Source organism: Chrysemys picta, chromosome 7 (assembly GCF_011386835.1).
Source record: "Chrysemys picta bellii isolate R12L10 chromosome 7, ASM1138683v2, whole genome shotgun sequence".
NCBI classification, from domain to species: domain Eukaryota; kingdom Metazoa; phylum Chordata; order Testudines; family Emydidae; genus Chrysemys; species Chrysemys picta.
Genome location: NC_088797.1, coordinates 20,212,525 through 20,229,789, shown reverse-complemented (window position 1 = coordinate 20,229,789; position 17,265 = coordinate 20,212,525).

Below are 17,265 nucleotides of genomic sequence, written 5' to 3'. Positions count from 1 at the left end.
GGAAGCGCGGGGCCGGGGTGAGTGAGAGTCCGGCCTGGCCCCGAGCAGGCAGGACTCAGTTGGGTGGTAGGGAGAGGAGGGGGGCGACCCGCGGGGCCAGGCGGCGGCTGTTCTCCCCCCCGGGCAGCGGGACTCGGGAGCAGCCGCTGCTGCAGCTCCCACTGCCGCGGGGGAGGAAGCGGCCATGGCGCTCCGCGGCTGCAGCGCCTCCGAACCCCCCGAGCCGGGGCCTGCTGCGGGGACCCAGCAGCGCGCACGCTGGGCCCAGCCCCTGGCCAGGCGCGTCTGGGCTGCTGCCCAGCTGGTGCAATCCCGCGGCGGCCCCGGGGTGGAGGCATCGGCCGCCCAGCCCCGTTCGTTCCGGGGGTGAGAACAGCCGCCGCCTGGCCCCGCGGGCCGCCCCCCTATTCTCCCTACCACCCAACTGAGTCTTGCCTGCAAGGGACCAGGCCGGACTGTTACTCACCCCGGCCCCGCGCTTCCCCTGAGTCTCCCGGGCCTCCCTCCAGCGCTTGCGGAGGAAGGGTTTTTTGTTGTTGTTGTTGTTGTTGGTTTTTTTTGCCCCGCCCCCCCCCGCCACGCCCCCCCCGCGTCACCCCTCCCCCCCGCGTCACCCCTCCCCCCGCGTCCCGATATTTGTCTTGGGTGATCTGGTCACCCTACTTGGTCCTGTCATAAATAGATTTAAGATGGCACAGGAGTTGATAGATTAGGAAAGATTAGCCAACAGATGGCCTCTCAGCAAGAGTTGGCAGGACAAAAGTAAATCTGTGGAAGTGGGGCTGTTCCAATGTGACTGTGGTGAAACACAAACCATGGAACATCTGCTGGTCTGCCAGCTCCTGGACAAACCATGAAAGATCTTGCCATGGCTACAGGGTGGGCCACAGCATGTGTCTAACACTGGACAAACCTATGATTGTAGTGGAAGGACACAAGAAGAGGAAGCCAACGGGGACTAGATAATGTATATAAGAACTTATCAAAAAGTTGATTACTATTCACAGAAAATTTAGAATAAAAAACTTTTTATTTTTTTATTTTTTTAAAAACCATTAAAATTTTTCAGGTGTTTTTTTTAATTGTGTTTTTTTTTTTTGTTAACTAAAACCTTTTTTTAACTGAAGAGGTAACTGAAAGGGTTTTTTTTCCACTGAAAACTGAAAATTTTTACAGAAAACAACTTTGTTTTGTTTGTTTAAAATAAATGGAAAATTTGGGACAAAATATATTTTCTTTAATGTTCATTTTGGTCAGAAATACATTTTTCATTAAAAAATGTTATGATGAAAGAATGTTGACCAGGTCTGCCATCTATACAAAGATCAAATTATATGTTGTATTTGTAAAAAACCTCTCTGGTCGTAACTACATGTGTGACAATTTTTAATGAAACTTCAAAACAATACAAATGTGACCGGTTTCATGTTTTGTTAGAAATTCAAAACTCAGGAATGTGCATCAGAAGGGTCCTGAGGATTACAAACCATTCAATGAACAATAGGGTTGAGCTTCAGGTGAACTTGAGGTCAAGTTTTAGGGTGAACTAGGGCTGCTTTGGGGTTTTATGGATGGCTTGGTGGTTTTAGAGGCTTTTAGCTAAGGTTCACTTGAACCCAAAACTCAAGAGTGAAATTAAAGGGCCATGAAGCCCAGACAAAGCAAACACAGAAAAAAATTGCATGATCATCTGCAAACAGAAGCTGTCGTGTTTCATATAATGTTAGCCGAATCCACAGATGTACTCAAGCCTCAAAAATTGGATCCAGATTTCAAATAACCCAAAGTTCTGAACCATGGGTTTGTATCAGGCTTACTTTAGTCCAAACACAGCATGAGACATTGAATGTTGTATATTATTGCTCCAGAATGGAATAACTACCAGCAGGTCTTCATAGAAGGCCTGAGGAATAACGCTATGGGAGACAAAAGACTTGTCTTCACAACCCTGCTACGTTGGTGCAGCTGCATCAATTCAGCTGCGCCAATGTAGCACATCTGGTGAAGACGCGCTATGTTGATGGGAGAGAGTCTCCCGCCAACACAGTGCGGTGTAGATGGCGCTTTAAGTCAATATAATTTACGTCGCTCTGGGGGTATTTTTTTCACACTCCTGAGTGATGTAAGTCGCATCAACTTAAGCGGTAATGTAGACAAGCCCAAAGTGAGAAATAGGTGTAGAGACACAGATCTGATCTGTATCATTTTAGTGAATGAACAACAAAGCCGGAAACAAGCTAGACAGTTTGAGTTTCTCCAGCTGTGCGCTCCACTCATGTAACCCTTGCAAACAAAATAGCTTAGAATGGAGACTGTTCCCCCCCCCCACAAATAAATAGAAATTGTGAATTCCACACACATAAAGAACACCTTATTATAAAAACAAGAACATCTTGGTCATCTGAAAACTAAGGCTGGAAGGAATCCAACCCACTCGATGCCTCTCCTGCAGAGTGTGCCACTGTTATAATATAATGTGTTTTGGAAATAACAACTCTTGATTAACAGTGTTCAGTGGGGTGGAAGGAAAAATAATTAGAAAATGTTTTAAAGCTCCATATGAATATAATCCGTGGGCAGTGATTTCAAGCAACCTGTCAGCCTTAGAAATATCAAAAGATGACTCATGCACTGATGACATAAAGGATAGAAATATCGTATCAGTGCCTGGTAGTGCTGCTGGGGTTTAGCAGTAGTTGCTGTTTCTTCAATAAACATACTAGTTTCAGGGCTTTGTAACTTTGCTTTTTAAAATGTGCTTAAATTAATGAAGCCATTATTTAGAGTGAGCTCCTCAGCAGGTGTAAAGCAATATATATCCAGGGAAGTCAATGGTTTCATTTACATCTACTGAGGATCTGCTCAGAACCGATAGGCTGGGATTTTTCAAAAGCTCTCAGCATTGACCCAACTCTGCCAATGGAGTTTGTTCCATTGAATTAATGGGAACAGAGGCAGGTCAGTGCTACTGATCTCTTCAGAAAACTTTCCCCTGGGCACATCTCCTCCCAGATTTTGAACTAAGACTTTGGAACTTCTCCCCAAAGAAACCATCCCAGCAATTCTGGTCAATTCAGTCCATGCTGCGAGAGTATGTGTGGAGCTTAGGGAGCGCTGAGAAGATACTTGTGCAGATCTCCAAATTATGTACCTCAGTAGTGAATCTTAGGGATAAAGCCAGCTCTAATACCCCATCCACAGAGCTACCTCTAGCAGCAGAACTGACTTCTCCTCAGCTGCATACGTTGGGCACAGGGGCAGGAGGGTACAGATTAGGCCTTTAATAGTGCAATTTAAGGAGCTTGGCACAATGACACAATATTTGTGGGTACAATTTTTTTACCTTTTTTGTGTGGATTAAGCAAATTCTTGCTCTCATGAAAAATATTATACCTTCTTGTTACTATGGAGCAAAAAATATAGCTATAAACATAAAACTGAATTTATAGTGAGTGCCTGCCTGACTGAATCATGCACAGCAGCACAACAAAGAAACATTTAAAGAGACGTCTGGGGAGCGGGGAACGCTCTTATAGTGAAATAACTTTAGAAGATGGGACAAAGTTGGAATCTTTGTGACTGGCTGCCAGTGACATCATGATCATCTCAACAATGCCAAATTAAAGGGCTGATCCTAAGAGATGCCGAGCACCAGCAACTTCAGGTCTTTAATGTGTATAAGCCTGATTTTCATTTAGTTTTATTCATACATCCCATTCCACAATGGCAGCCAGGTAATGCTTGGATGTTTCAAGTCACTCAGCCTATGGTTTCATGTTTTAGCTGTTACATCACCTAGATGTGCTATAATTGCTCAGAAATGCATTGCCTGCAGTATCTGCCTAAATTCACTGAACACTATCTAGTCCAGTCGAACCCCAACCATGTTGACCATCACCTTTTGGTCTAGTGGAGAACGTAGACAGTGCACGTGGTAGTACCGAATAATATGTAATCTTGATCTATTTCTATTTCTCATATTTTTCTTTTAAGTAGGTAATTGTTCAAGGAAGGCTTTGCAAATAGAGATCTGTCTCTTTAATTACAATCAGAATTTAAGTACATTTGCAACTGAAAAAGCAAAGTTGTTTTCAAGTGTATAATAAGTACAATTGGCTTTTTTTTTTCTCATGGGAAATGGCCTGGAGGGATCATAAAACGATGATTCTGTGAGCTGTATTCAAACAAAGCCCGATAATCTCCTTGTTTATATCATCTAGATGACAATAGTACCACATATTGCAGCATGGTAAACTTAGCATGTGATTAGCTCATCCCCTATCCCCTACTTCCTCCCCTCCCCCTCAATAGGCAATGCTTTTTATATTTGCTCTCTCGGGCTTACCATTCGACAGAGCAGAACACTGGTGTTAGCTTTCTCACTGGGAGTTACTCAGTGAGAGATTTGTGTATGGACAGGAGCCCAGGGAAGAAAGTATGCTGTCAATGTACCATTTAGCATGGTGCCATGTTCTTCCCAAACACAGTAACTTTCCTCTTGTGAAAGCTGCTGGGTGCCAGGGAGGGACGATGCACTGAATGAGGGAAGAAAGTGTCAGCAGATCCATATCTAGAAACTGAAGTGGTGTGTATATGATTGCTACTGGCAGTAGGAAGGTATTTCTCCAGAGGACAAAAAAAGGGTCTCTATTGTTGTCTGGCAATTGTTCTCATCGCACCTGTTACATGGTTTACCACTCCTGTTTCATGCCAGAGCCTATTTTTTCCCCTACGTGCACTTGTTCAGTGTCCTAGAGGTCTTTTGGTATGATGGAAGGGCAGAGGAATTAACCAGTGGAGGAAGAGATAGGAGGAAAGGGTGACTTTCACACACAGAAATGAATACGGCAGGCCTATCTTACTGCCAAGGTCTACTCTGTGTTATAAACTGCTATGGTTTTGCACATTACTCGTGCATCAATGGGGAGTCCTGTGGACAGAATGAAAGCAGAGTGGAGATTCATAGTGCAGATAAAAGATCTTCAGGACTGATCGTGGAGGAGAGTTTTGTCCTTAGAATTAGGTTAGATGCAGCTTCTCACACTTAATGCACTGACTGGTCTGTGCCTTCTGCAGAATGGAATGACAGACTTGCCCAAGGACGGGGATCATGTTGTCCTCTAATGGCTGTGACCCACAGATGATACAGGTCCTCATACTACTACAGTAACAGAGATTGTTTAACTCAGGGGTTCTCAAACTGGGGGTCGGGATCCCTGAGGGGGTCGCAAGGTTATTACATGGGGAGTCACGAGCTGTCAGCCCCCACCCCTGACCCCACTTTGCATCCAGCATTTATAATGGTGTTAAATATATTTTAAAATGTTTTTAATTTATAAAGGGGGGTTGCACTCAGAGGCTTGCTATGTGAAAGGGGTCACCAGTACAAAAGTTTGAGAATCACTGATCTAGCTCAACTGGTAGAGGCCTATATATGTACCGCAGAAAGGGATCTGGGGGTCATAGTGGACCACAAGCTAAATATGAGTCAACAGTGTAACGCTGTTGCAAAAAAAGTTATCATTCTAGGATGTATTAGTAGGAATATTGTAAGCAAGACATGAGAAGTAATTCTTCTGCTCTACTCTGCACTGATTAGGTCTCAACTGGAGTTTGTGTCCAGTTCTGGGCGCCACATTTCAGGAAAGATGTGGACAAATTGTAGAAAGTCCGGAGAAGAGCAACAAAATGACTGAGGAAGGACATAACAGTTTTCAAGTATATGAAAGGTTGTTACAAGGAGGAGGAAGAAAAATTGTTTTTCTTAATCTCTCAGGACAAGACAAGAAGCAATGGGCTTAAATTGCCGCAAGGGAGGTTTAGGTTGGACATTAGGAAAAACTTCCTAAATGTCAGGGTGGTTAAGCACTGGAATAAATTGCGTAGGGAGGTTGTGGAATCTCCATAATTGGAGATTTTTAAGAGCAGGTTAGACAAACACCTGTGAGGAATGGTCTAGATAATTAGTCCTGACACAAGTGCAGGGAACTGGACTAGATGACCTCTCAAGGTCCCTTGCAGACCTATGATTCTATGATTTCTAGAGCTAAAAGACCTGACTTTTATTTATGTTAAGGCCCCTTTAGACCTTTCTGGCAGGTAAAGGACCCTTAGAGTGGGTGTAAGGGTAATTTACAAGGCCCTTATTTCTATCCTCAGTGTTGCATGTTCATGGCATAGCTGATGCCCATGAAATCTGTACTTATGGAGCCCAGTGATTCAACACAGTGCCACCAACTGCTGTTATGCTGAGCCCACCTTGAGGTGCATTCAGTTGCATAGATAAATGCCTCTGATGGACAGTGACTATCCATAGAGTAAGGTGCCACTCAGCATGAGTAGGGATCAAAATCAGGCCCTTGGTATTTGTTAGCCATGCATAATGTTCTCTTGATGTTAATGATGGGGACTGTCACTTAAAGCCTCAGCAGGATTTCAGACTGAAATATTAATAAAAAAGAACTCATGGCATGAAGGCTGACAGAATTTGTTCTCAGCCTGTGCAAGTGAGAAGAAAAAAAGAGAGACTGAGACAAGAGGTTGAAATCCAATTAACTTTCTGGGGGGAAAAAAAGATATAAATAGAAAGTCACATGTCAAAGGGGTTCTGAGTTTTACATGTGAGCTTCATAGATGAAAGGCTGGAAGGGACCATTGAGATCATCAAGTCTGATCTCCTCTATAATACATACTCTAGAACTTCCCCAAAGTAATTCCTAGGGCAGATCTTTTAGAAAAAAAATCCAGTCTTGTTTTAAACTTTTGTCAATGATGGAGAATCCGCCACAACCTTTGATAAATTGTTCCAATGGTGAATACTCTCACTGTGAAAAATGTACACCTTATTTCCGGTCTGATTTTGTGTAGCTTCAACTTCCAGCCATTGGATCATGTTATACCTTCCTCTGTCAGACTGAAGAGCCCATTACTAAATATGTCTTACTTATGTAAGTACTTATAGACTGTAATGAAGTCACCCCTTAATATTCTTTTTGTTAAGTTAAATAGATTGAGCTCCTTGTGTCTATTCCTAGCTCTGCCACAAGCTTGTTGTTAGACCTTGGGCAAATCAGTGAACCTCCGCTCGCCTATTATGACGGAGGATGTGGTAATAGTCACCTGCCTTGCTCAGGGTGTTGAAGCTTAAAGTGTTGCAGGTGTGAAGGGATGGAGGCACAATATAAGTGCATAAATATCAGACCTTGGGGCACAAACACTTGGTTCCAGTTAGATTTAAAACAAACATAATAATACCATATACTCTGCTGTGTCGAGCAAAGACAAGGCACAGCAAAAGGAAAGGCTTTATTAGGGAACTGATTTCAGTTCCCTAGCCCTGGTGCCAGGTGTATCCTGGCCCCAGCAGAACTTAAAGCAACTTGGGGACTTCTCTGAATCCACAAACTGATAACAGCTCCCAAGGAGCTGTCTGCCAGCTGGAGATGGTCCAGCCATGCTGTCTCACCCTCCTGACCACAATGTGGGAGCTGCAGCGGTGGAGATGGAAGAGTCATCTTCACTGGCTTTAAATCTGTTGGGAACCCTAGGTATAGGAATCCCCAGCAGCGGAGATGCAGTCAGCGTATCCTCCTTGGGAGTTACCAGAACAGCACAAAGTGAGCAGGCTGGAAACCAGGATGTGGCTCAAAGAACAAGTTAATAAGTAAGAACCCTGAGTTCATCTCCTCAGTGCTGAATAGATCCACTGAAATATAATAAGTGGGCTACTGAACAAGAGCAGCTTGTCATGTGTTTGATGAAGTTGGGAGATTCTCTTCAGAGACACCACAGCACCATGAGACCAAAGCATAAGAAACCAGGATTCCAAAGCTCCAACTTATTCCTGGGATGAAGAAACACAGACTGAGTTTCTGAAGTTGGTTGAGGTAACCTTAATTTTTTTCTGCCTGGCTCCCCAGTGCCTCCTTGGCTTAAGATGCCTTTAAGTGAAACTCTTCAGTTTCACTGTTAGGGAAATATTGTTCCATTCTATTTTTAGAAAACTTAACATTACATGAATAAGCCAAAACTCACTGGGCTCAGGGAGTTCCAATTGGCTTTGGAGCTCTGGCAGAAATAGATGTAGGCTTGCCATCCCTGATCGCCAATTACCAAGTCAAACATATTTCTGTCTTTTCCTGGAAATCTTATGATTTTGGGATCCTATGTGGATAGATTTGGCTGTCAGCCACAACTGGGATGATCCAATTTTAGAAGCTTGGATCAGGAAAAATTGTTAAGAAATATAATTTCATTAGTGGAGATTTTTTCTGGTAACCATAAACAATATGGTTCTTGGAATGATTTTCCAGTCCCAGTCCGTGAGGAGAAAGGAGGGTGACTGTAAGCTCCAGGAAAGGGCATGACTTGAACAACAGGAGTAAGGGGATGAAAATGGGCAAAAGGAATAAACTGAATCTCAGGAAATATTTTCTAATCACTAGATCTACTAGACTATGCAATAATCTCCCAAAACCTATGGTGGAAGCCCTGTTGCTTAAAGCATTGAAAACAAACTGAACAAAGTATTGAAGAATAGAATGATCCTGCACAGAGTCTGGATGGACTAGATGAACTAATATGTTTTCTTCCCTTTATAAAAGATCATGATTCCATGTACCTGCAAGTATTCAACACAATCTTTATCCATTTAGCAAAGCACTGAGCTTAGTGTGGTATCTATCAGTTAGGGTCCTAGTTTAAACCAGGACCTTCTTACCACTAGGGTCCTGGTTAGTTTCTCAGCTTCAGGAATGTGTAGATCTCACACAGACGTGGTGATTCTAACCGCCTAATAGTGGATTCTGCTAATTCAACACTAGAATCTGACCACCAATGTGCCAGTTTCTGTGTGGTGAAAATACCCCAATGGGCACATTCACAAAAAATGAACTGAACACATGAGTAACCAAACGAAACTATGTGCCTAATTAAAGCAGAAGATGAGCCTTTCAAACCTCCACATCCCACCTCCACAACATGCACACAACCCAACACATAACCACAACAGTAGCCTAGCCCTGCATGATATCCCCAATGTACTTTAGTGCATGTTGATCAGGGAGAGAAATCTAGAGAGACAAACCCACCTTACAGAAGGACCGGCTTCCCATCCTCTACAGACCATGTCTTGGGATGGACCTCTGTCCTAGTCCTCCCAAATTTCACGTCCATTTTGTCATGAGGTGAGAACGGTTTTTTCAGGAATGCAGGCCCTAAATTATTTAAGGCTCTAGTTCAGGGGTGGCCAACCTGTGGCTACGGAGCCACATGCGGCTCTTCAGAGGTTAATATGCGGCTCCTTGTGCCAAATCTGGGGCTGGAGCTATATGGGCCAACTTTCCAATGTGCTACAGGGTGCTCACTGCTCAACCCCTGGCTCTGCCCCAGACCCCAGCCCCACTCCACTCCTTCCCCCAAGGCGGTGCTGCTGGTGGGTAGGAGACACTGGGGGTGGGGGGGAGCTTATGGGGGGCTGCTGACGTGTTACTGTGATTTGTTGGCAATGCACATTGGTAAATCCTGGCTTTTTCTCAGGCTCAGGTTGGCCACCCCTGCTCTAGTTACTAAATGTAAGACCTTGAAGTGTATTGATGAAGACCCTGATGAACATATAATGCATAAAATAGGCAGAGCATGCAGGGAGGATCCTGAGTTTGGGGCCCTCGCTCTTGCTCACCAGCTGAATGGCATGTACAGCATGGCAGATATATTTATACCACACCAGTGTAAATAGCATTTTCAAATGAGTTTTAGTGGTTGAGCCAAAAGCATTTAGAAAACAAAAACCCAAGTGTTCAGAAATGTCCCCTCGTGCATCTGAAATCTGCTGTCAGTCACTTCAAGCCATTGCTATAAAAAAAAACCCAGTGGATGTAATACTCATGGACAGCTGAATGCCAGCATCCCAGATTGCTGATGCCCCTTAATGAACTTCACTGACCCAAATCAGCAGTGCTCAGGGCGCTCCACGTTCTAATAAGGATGAAGAGAGGTGTCAAGACTGCCATAAAATCACTTCATCTTTGGCAGCTCCTGGAAAGGGTATTAGTGAGAGCGCTCCCCTTTTTACCCAGCACTGAGCTCACTGGGGATAGGAGATGGGGTCAGAGCAGGCACAGAACTGATGTTTATCTGTGATGGGAGCCATGTAGATCAATGCACAACAATTTTGCCTAAAGTGAGCATGAGCCTTCCTAGAAAGTGAAGTGGAAGCCGATACAACCCTTGGACAATGGCGCTACTTGCCCAGCTAGTGCAGGATGGGACACCACACAAAATCACTGCTAGGCTACCCTCTAAACAGCTTCTGATATTCAATAAGCAGCAGTCACAAACCATAGCTCCTGGGGATCTCACCTGACCTAACCACACTACCTGGATGTGTAACAGCAATGGGCAGCCTACCTGACAGTGTCATGGTATGCATCATGCTAGCCCATAGGCCCATCTGCACTGTGATAGGCAAACTGTGAAGCATCCATGACCAGGTTTACATTGCAGTGCCCATACAGTGGTTCTGAACATGTGTTTGTTGGCAGAACATGCAGCAAAGAACTGTCCCCTCCCGCCTCATCGCATCTCTGCTAGCTATAATCACCTTCACCTTTTCAGGAACATACCAGCTCTTGGCATATCAGCTATTCATTGTGGAGTTCCCATCATTGTGTGGGTTGAGCACATCCTACTTGAGATGAGCCGTTCTGGGTGGTATTTGTTACAACTTGAGCCTGTTCCCTTTCCAGTACAATATGCATCAGAAGGAACAACCTTGCCTATGGAAGCACTGTTCTCATCTTCCTTTGCCGAGCTTTGTCTTGCCCATATTCTCTCTTTCAGACTAGCTCACGCTTTCTCAAGTTTTAAAACTCCCACAAGTAGGATGTTTTCCTGGAAATGTTATGATTTTGAGAATTTCTATAAATAGATCTGGCTCTTGGGCGAGGCCAAGGATGTGAGAGTGCAGATCTGGTTTCATAAAAGCTTGGATCACGCTGAATTGGGAAGAATGATCTGACTGAATAAGCAATGTTTGTGTAACCAATACGATTCTGGCAGCAATTTTCTTAAGTTCTCTAAATTCAGTGCTCAGCACAAGTAGAGGCTGAAATGACCAGACTTGTCCTGTGAGGAGAAATGCAGACAGTATTGATTAAGATGAGAGAGGAGTAGTTTAGGGGCTTTAATGAGGAGCAATGGGATGAATGTGAGCGGAATCACTGGAAAGGTTCCCTAGGGCTGAGACTTGTTAGGTTGTGGAATAGCCTCTTGAGGGAAGTGGTGGGTTGTTTGTTTCCAGAGACTGCGAACAGTGAACTGTACAGGGCAATGGAGAATAGACCGTAAGGCATGATTCTGCATTGACAAAAGGGGACGGAATGAATGATACAATATATCTGCTCTGTATCACATAGCACATTCTAGAACTTCCGTAAGGGCCTTGATCATCTCCCACTGAAGTCACTAGGAGTCTTTCCATTTACTTCATTGGAGTTGGATCTGGCACTAAGTTAGAGGAGGGTTTAAGTCAACAGCCCCATACCAAAATATCCCTGAATTTTCATATGTTCTAAGTCCAAATCTCAAATTTTTCAGTTTGGGCCCATCTTTATCTTATATCTAACCAAGAAGACATGATTAAACATAGAAATCCCTAGGCCATGAGTGCTGTACTGATGCTCCTTGTGTAATATGGTAACAACCTATTAAACAGAGAGATCTGATGACTATATTACTGTATGACATCTCTTTAATCAAAATCTCGCTGTTGTAATTATTGTTTTGTTTCTGATCTTTATGTATCAAGGATTTGTAAACCTCTTTAAATTTCCTAAGTAAATAAATAGTAGGAAAATAATCCCTATTCTGGATCAGAGCCAGGGTCCATCCAGTCCTGTGCCCTGTCTCTATTAGTGGCTACTACCAAGTATTTCCTTTATCATCTTTATATTTGCTGCCTTTCAATTTCCTTGCCTGTCCCTTTGTACTATGACAGAGGATAAATAAGAGTGCTTGCTTTTCTATACCAATCATGACTTTATATAATCTATCATATCTCCTCTCTAAACTAAATAGCCCCCCTCTTTTTCAACCTCTCCTCACACAGGTATCTCGTTGCACTGCTGATCACTTTCATTGCCCATTTCTGCTGTAGGGTTCCCAGAACTGAACATAGTATTCCAGTCAGGGAATGCCATTGATTCATGGTAAGAGCCTGACTTCTTTGTTCCTTCTCACTAACACAGTGATGAATTGGACATGACTGCTGGAGAGAATGGAACCCAGGCAAGTGCCAGCAGATGCAGCAGTTTAGACCAACTCTGCATTTACTGGGCTAGGCTTGTATCCATATAGGTTCTCTGGGCCAAATTCAGTCTTGGAGGAACTCCATTGAAATTGTCAAAGTCGTGCCGTGTATGAATTTGGCCTCCGGATCTAGATCATTCTGTAGCCAGCGAAGTGTTTTATATTTTCTTAGGCTTTACCAAGCATGTCATGCCACATCCTTGGAGAGATACAGATCTGAAAGAGAAGAATGAAGATTGCCCAGGTGTGGCCACTTGTTTGACCAGACTTTACCCTTTCATTTTCCTGCCTTGTGGTTTTTGTAAAGACTGAGCTCTTCTTTTTTGACATGCATGTAGGGGAGTCAAGCAGGTGCTTCACACAGGGACGGTAGATGCATATCTGTTAGTTATTCAGTGTGGAGTGAGCACAAAAGAGAAAGGAAGGAGATGTAATTACCTGATAGTTCTGGGCTGCTGAAGTGGATAATGAGGGGTGCTGATGCCATGTATTATATTTATTTTTTTTAGCATGCAAGATTTGGAGGAACTCCACTGAAGTTGTCAAAGTCGTTTTCAGCTGTATATGTGAACCCAGCAACTAGCCCAATTTTTCAGTTGCTAGGATCTCTCTTCCCTCCCCCCAACTTCCTTCCTTCCAACAATGGAAGGTTACCCCAATCCATATGCTATAGTTTCAACAGGGAGATCATCCATGAAACTTTCAGTCTGCTTCTAAAACCATATTCTGGCTAGCAAGGACCCTTCCCTCTTCTTCCCACACGTTGCAACCCTTAGCCACGGGCTATGACTGCATAATTGAAGTCCCTGTGTTCTCCTGACGGCAAGGACTGTATTCTGCCCCATCTCTTTTAACTGGTTTCAATTTGTTGTGTTTTCACTCTTGAGATTTACAAACTGGATTAAAATAAGCATCATCCAGATTTTCAGGAATCAAATATCTTTTTTTCTGTCTAGCTATATATCGACGGCTGCTTCCTATGCTTCTGCATTGCTGGGAGCCCTGGATTTTGCTGCTTTCTGTATCAGTGGAACTGGAGTCAGTGGGCCCATGTTCCCTGGAGGGGCTGTTATAGATGGCACACCATGAAAACAGGCAATATGAGGAGTCGGGCTGGAAGCAGCTCAGCCCCATGGACAGAGCAGTGCACAGGATTGAATTAAGGCCATGTCTGCACTACCACTTATGTCGACAAAAACGCATGTTGCTCAGAGGCGTTGTACCCCCTCCCCCCCAGCAAAATAAATTATGCCAGCATAAGTGGTAGTGTGCACAGCGCTATGCCATCGGGAGAGCTTCTCCAGCCGCCAGAGCTACTGCCGCTTATTGTGTGTGTCAACAGGAGAGTCCTCTCCCGTCAGCATAGAGTGGCTACACGAGAGATCTTACAGGGGCGCATCGGTATAGCTATGCCATAAACTGTCTAGTGTAGACATAGCCATAGTTCCACTTGTTCAACTTAATCTGCATTCAGCTTTACTCTTTGTGAATGAAACACTTCCTTGCTGCCAATTCTCCAAACACACATACTCCCAATGGTTTCTGTTGTTCAATCTGATTTGTTTCTCTCAAGGAAGGGGTGGGGTGGGCTGGGGAGCTGCTTTCATCATTGATCAGCCCAATCCTGCAGCCCTTACTCAGGCAAAACCACCACTAAGGGCTAGTCTACACTGGCAACGCTAAACCACTGGCGCAGCAGCACTTTAACGTGGCTTGTGTGGTCACGGCAGAGCATTGGGATAGAGCTCTCCCAGCACGCTAAAAAACCCCACCTCCACGAGGGGCGTAGCTACCAGCACTGTCTACACTGGCGCTTTACAGCGCTGAAATGTGCAGCACTCAGGGAGGTGTTTTTTCACACCCCTGAGCGAGAAAGTTGCAGTGCTGTAAATTGCCAATGTAGACAAGCCCTTAGGTAGATCGATTCAGCCTCTCCACTTCTCATCCCCTCATTTCTGCTGCATATAGCCTTTTCCATGGCCATGGAATTTCACGCATCATTGGTCTCCTTTATCAGGGCTTGCTTCAAAGCCCATCGATGTCACTAGAAAGACTCCTGTTGATTTCAATTGGCTTTGGGTCAGGTCCTTAAGGGCCAAATTCTGTTCCCAGCGAGTAGCCCAAGTAACCAGGTTGTGCCTGGTTTGGGAAGGGAGAAACGCTTCTGTCTCATAAGCACATCTGTTCTCCTCAAAGAGAGCTGTGGCTTGCTGTATGGTGTGGTGCCACTGTGTTCTGCTCCACGCCGAGTCCTCCCAGTTTGTTGGGTTGATGCCTCCCTTTTTAAGGTGTACTTTCAGCATGTCTTTGAAACACGTCTGCTGCCTGCTGTGAGCCCTTCTTCCCTGATTTAACTGAGAGAAGAGTACTTGCTTCGGGAGGCGAGCGTCAGGCATACGTACACTGCGGCCAGCCCAGCGGAGTTGGTGTTTCATCACCTGAGCTTTTATACTGCTGATGTTGTCTGCAGAGAGAGCGCTGATGTTAGTGCATCGGTCTTCCCAGCTGATCCTGAGAATCCTCCTGAGGCAGCGCTGTTGGAACTACTCCAGCCACTTGAGATGTCGTCTATAGGTTACCCAGGTCTCACACCCATAGAGAAGGATGGGGATGACAACTGCCTTGTAATCCAAGATCTTGGTGCCTGTTTGTAGATCCCTATCATTGAAGACTCGTTTGAGTAGTCTTCCAAAGGATGTGCTGGCACAGCGGATCCCGCATTCAATTTCTGTGTCAATGCTGGCTGTTCGGGAGAGGTGGTTTCCAAGGTTTGGGAAGTGGTCCACGTTTTCCAGGGGTTCTCCATTGATGGTGATTTGTGGAGTACAAATAGCAGTTTGTGCAGGTGAGGGCTGGTAGAATACCTTGGTTTTCCCAATGTTGAGAGAGAGATCCAGGCTGTGATAGGCATCTGCCAAAAGTTTTAGGGTACTTTTCAGGTCGGCCTCTGTGTGTGTGAGAATGACGCAGTCATCTGCATACTGAAGTCAGTGATGCCAATTCTCGAAAATCTTAGATTTTGTTTGGAGACGTCGGAGAGTGAAGAGTTGACCATCCATACGGTACTCAATCCCGATTCCATCAGGAAGGCGGTCACGGATGAGAATCAGGAGCACGGCAAGGTAAATGGAGAAGATTGTTGGAGCAATGGCACAGCCCTGCTTGACACCAGTGCGAATGATGAATAGTTCGGACTCTGAGCTGTTGCACAGAATGGTGGCAGTCATCCCATCATGGAGCAGTCTGATGATGGAAATGAATTTCTGTGGACAGCCAAACCTACACAGCACCTTCCGTAGGGCATTGTGATTGATAGTCAAAGGCCTTGGTTAGATGGATGAATGCCATGAACAGTTTCTGGTGTTGCTCTCTGCACTTCTCCTGAATCTGTCATGCCACAAAGATCATGTCAGTTGTGCCATGGATGGCCTGAAGCCACACTGTGATTCAGGGAGGAGTTCCTCGGCAAGCGGGAGAAGGCGGTTTAGTAGGATCCAGGCAGGGATCTTCCCTGCGATGGAAAGGAGGGCAACCTCTATAGTTCCCGTACAAAGATTTGTCCCCTTTTTTTAAAATATTGTAACAATGTTGGTGTTTTTAAAGTCAGGTGGAATTTCTTTGCAGGTCCAGATTTTGTCGAGGAGTTGGCAAAGTTTGGGCAGGGGTTTGCCCCTGTAATATACTTTGATCATCTAAACGGCTGAATTATTTTTCCATGGAGGGAGGGGTGGCCACATGAGGAGTTATTTCTTATCAAGCAAACCCCAGCCTGCCCCAGCTGTTTTTGATGTTAAGGAAATAAATTTAAATCAGATCTGTGTGCCGCAGACCTGAACTGCGAGCTGTTGCCAAGACATTTGTTTATCAAAACCTTCAAGGAGGTGACGCTTATTTGTTGTGCAAGCTCGCGCTCCAGTTACAACCTTACAGGAAAACAACAAACACTTCATTTGAGGTGAGAGTTTGACAGCAGCAAATACAGAATGGCTTGTCCGTGTGGAATGGCTGGTGGGTGCACAGATAAGTAGGCACCACTTGCCCATTGCTACAAGTCACAAGAATGTAAAACTTAGACCCTTTTCTGTATTACAGCAGTGTCAAAAGGACAAAGCCACTAAGAATACTGTGCTCTTTTGTAACGCCTTTGAACCCAAGATCTCAAAGCACTTCACAAATAATCATGAACTGTCTCTCAAAATCTGCCTTCCACATATTAAGTAGGTCAGCAGCATTATCCCTTTTTTATAATGGGGAAACGGAGGTGCAGCATGGCTAAGTGCCTAAGGTAACACAGGAAACCTATGGCAGAGCCCGAAATTTCCTGACCCATAATTCCTATGCTTTACTCATAAGAACATCTTCTTTTGAGTACTATTTCCATTGGTGCAGAGATGTACTGTGATATGAAAGTTACACAGCAGCTGATACCTCCTGGTGACCTTTGCAACCATTCCCTTGGGAAACAATTCGTGCTTTATTTGGGAAATATTTTCTCCTCTCTTGTTCTTTTTGGATTCAAAGATGGGATCTTTACATCCTTGACATTTTTTTTTTGGTAATATTTGGTCCTTATATTAAAGTGTCATTAAAGTCAGAACTTTGTACATTGGCATCATGGGGTTCCCTTTTTTCCATATTCTCTGTCAATGACCCCAGATTGAATGTTTACTTACAGTCCCCACATATAAACTGGAACTGAAGGACATGAGGACATTCTTCTTGTATTATCACTGCAGCTAAATAGTAATAATACAACAAATAGCCCTGCACAGAACAAGGCCTACAGGCATAGGTGCTAAAACTAGGGGTGCTGCCTCACCCCCTACCTTAAAGAAGTAATAACAACCCATATACATTGTTTACACCTTCAGTACCCCCACCATAAAAGTAGTTCCAGTACCACTGCCTACAGTGGTGGTTCTCAACCAGGGTATGCATATCCCTGCGGGTATGCAGAGG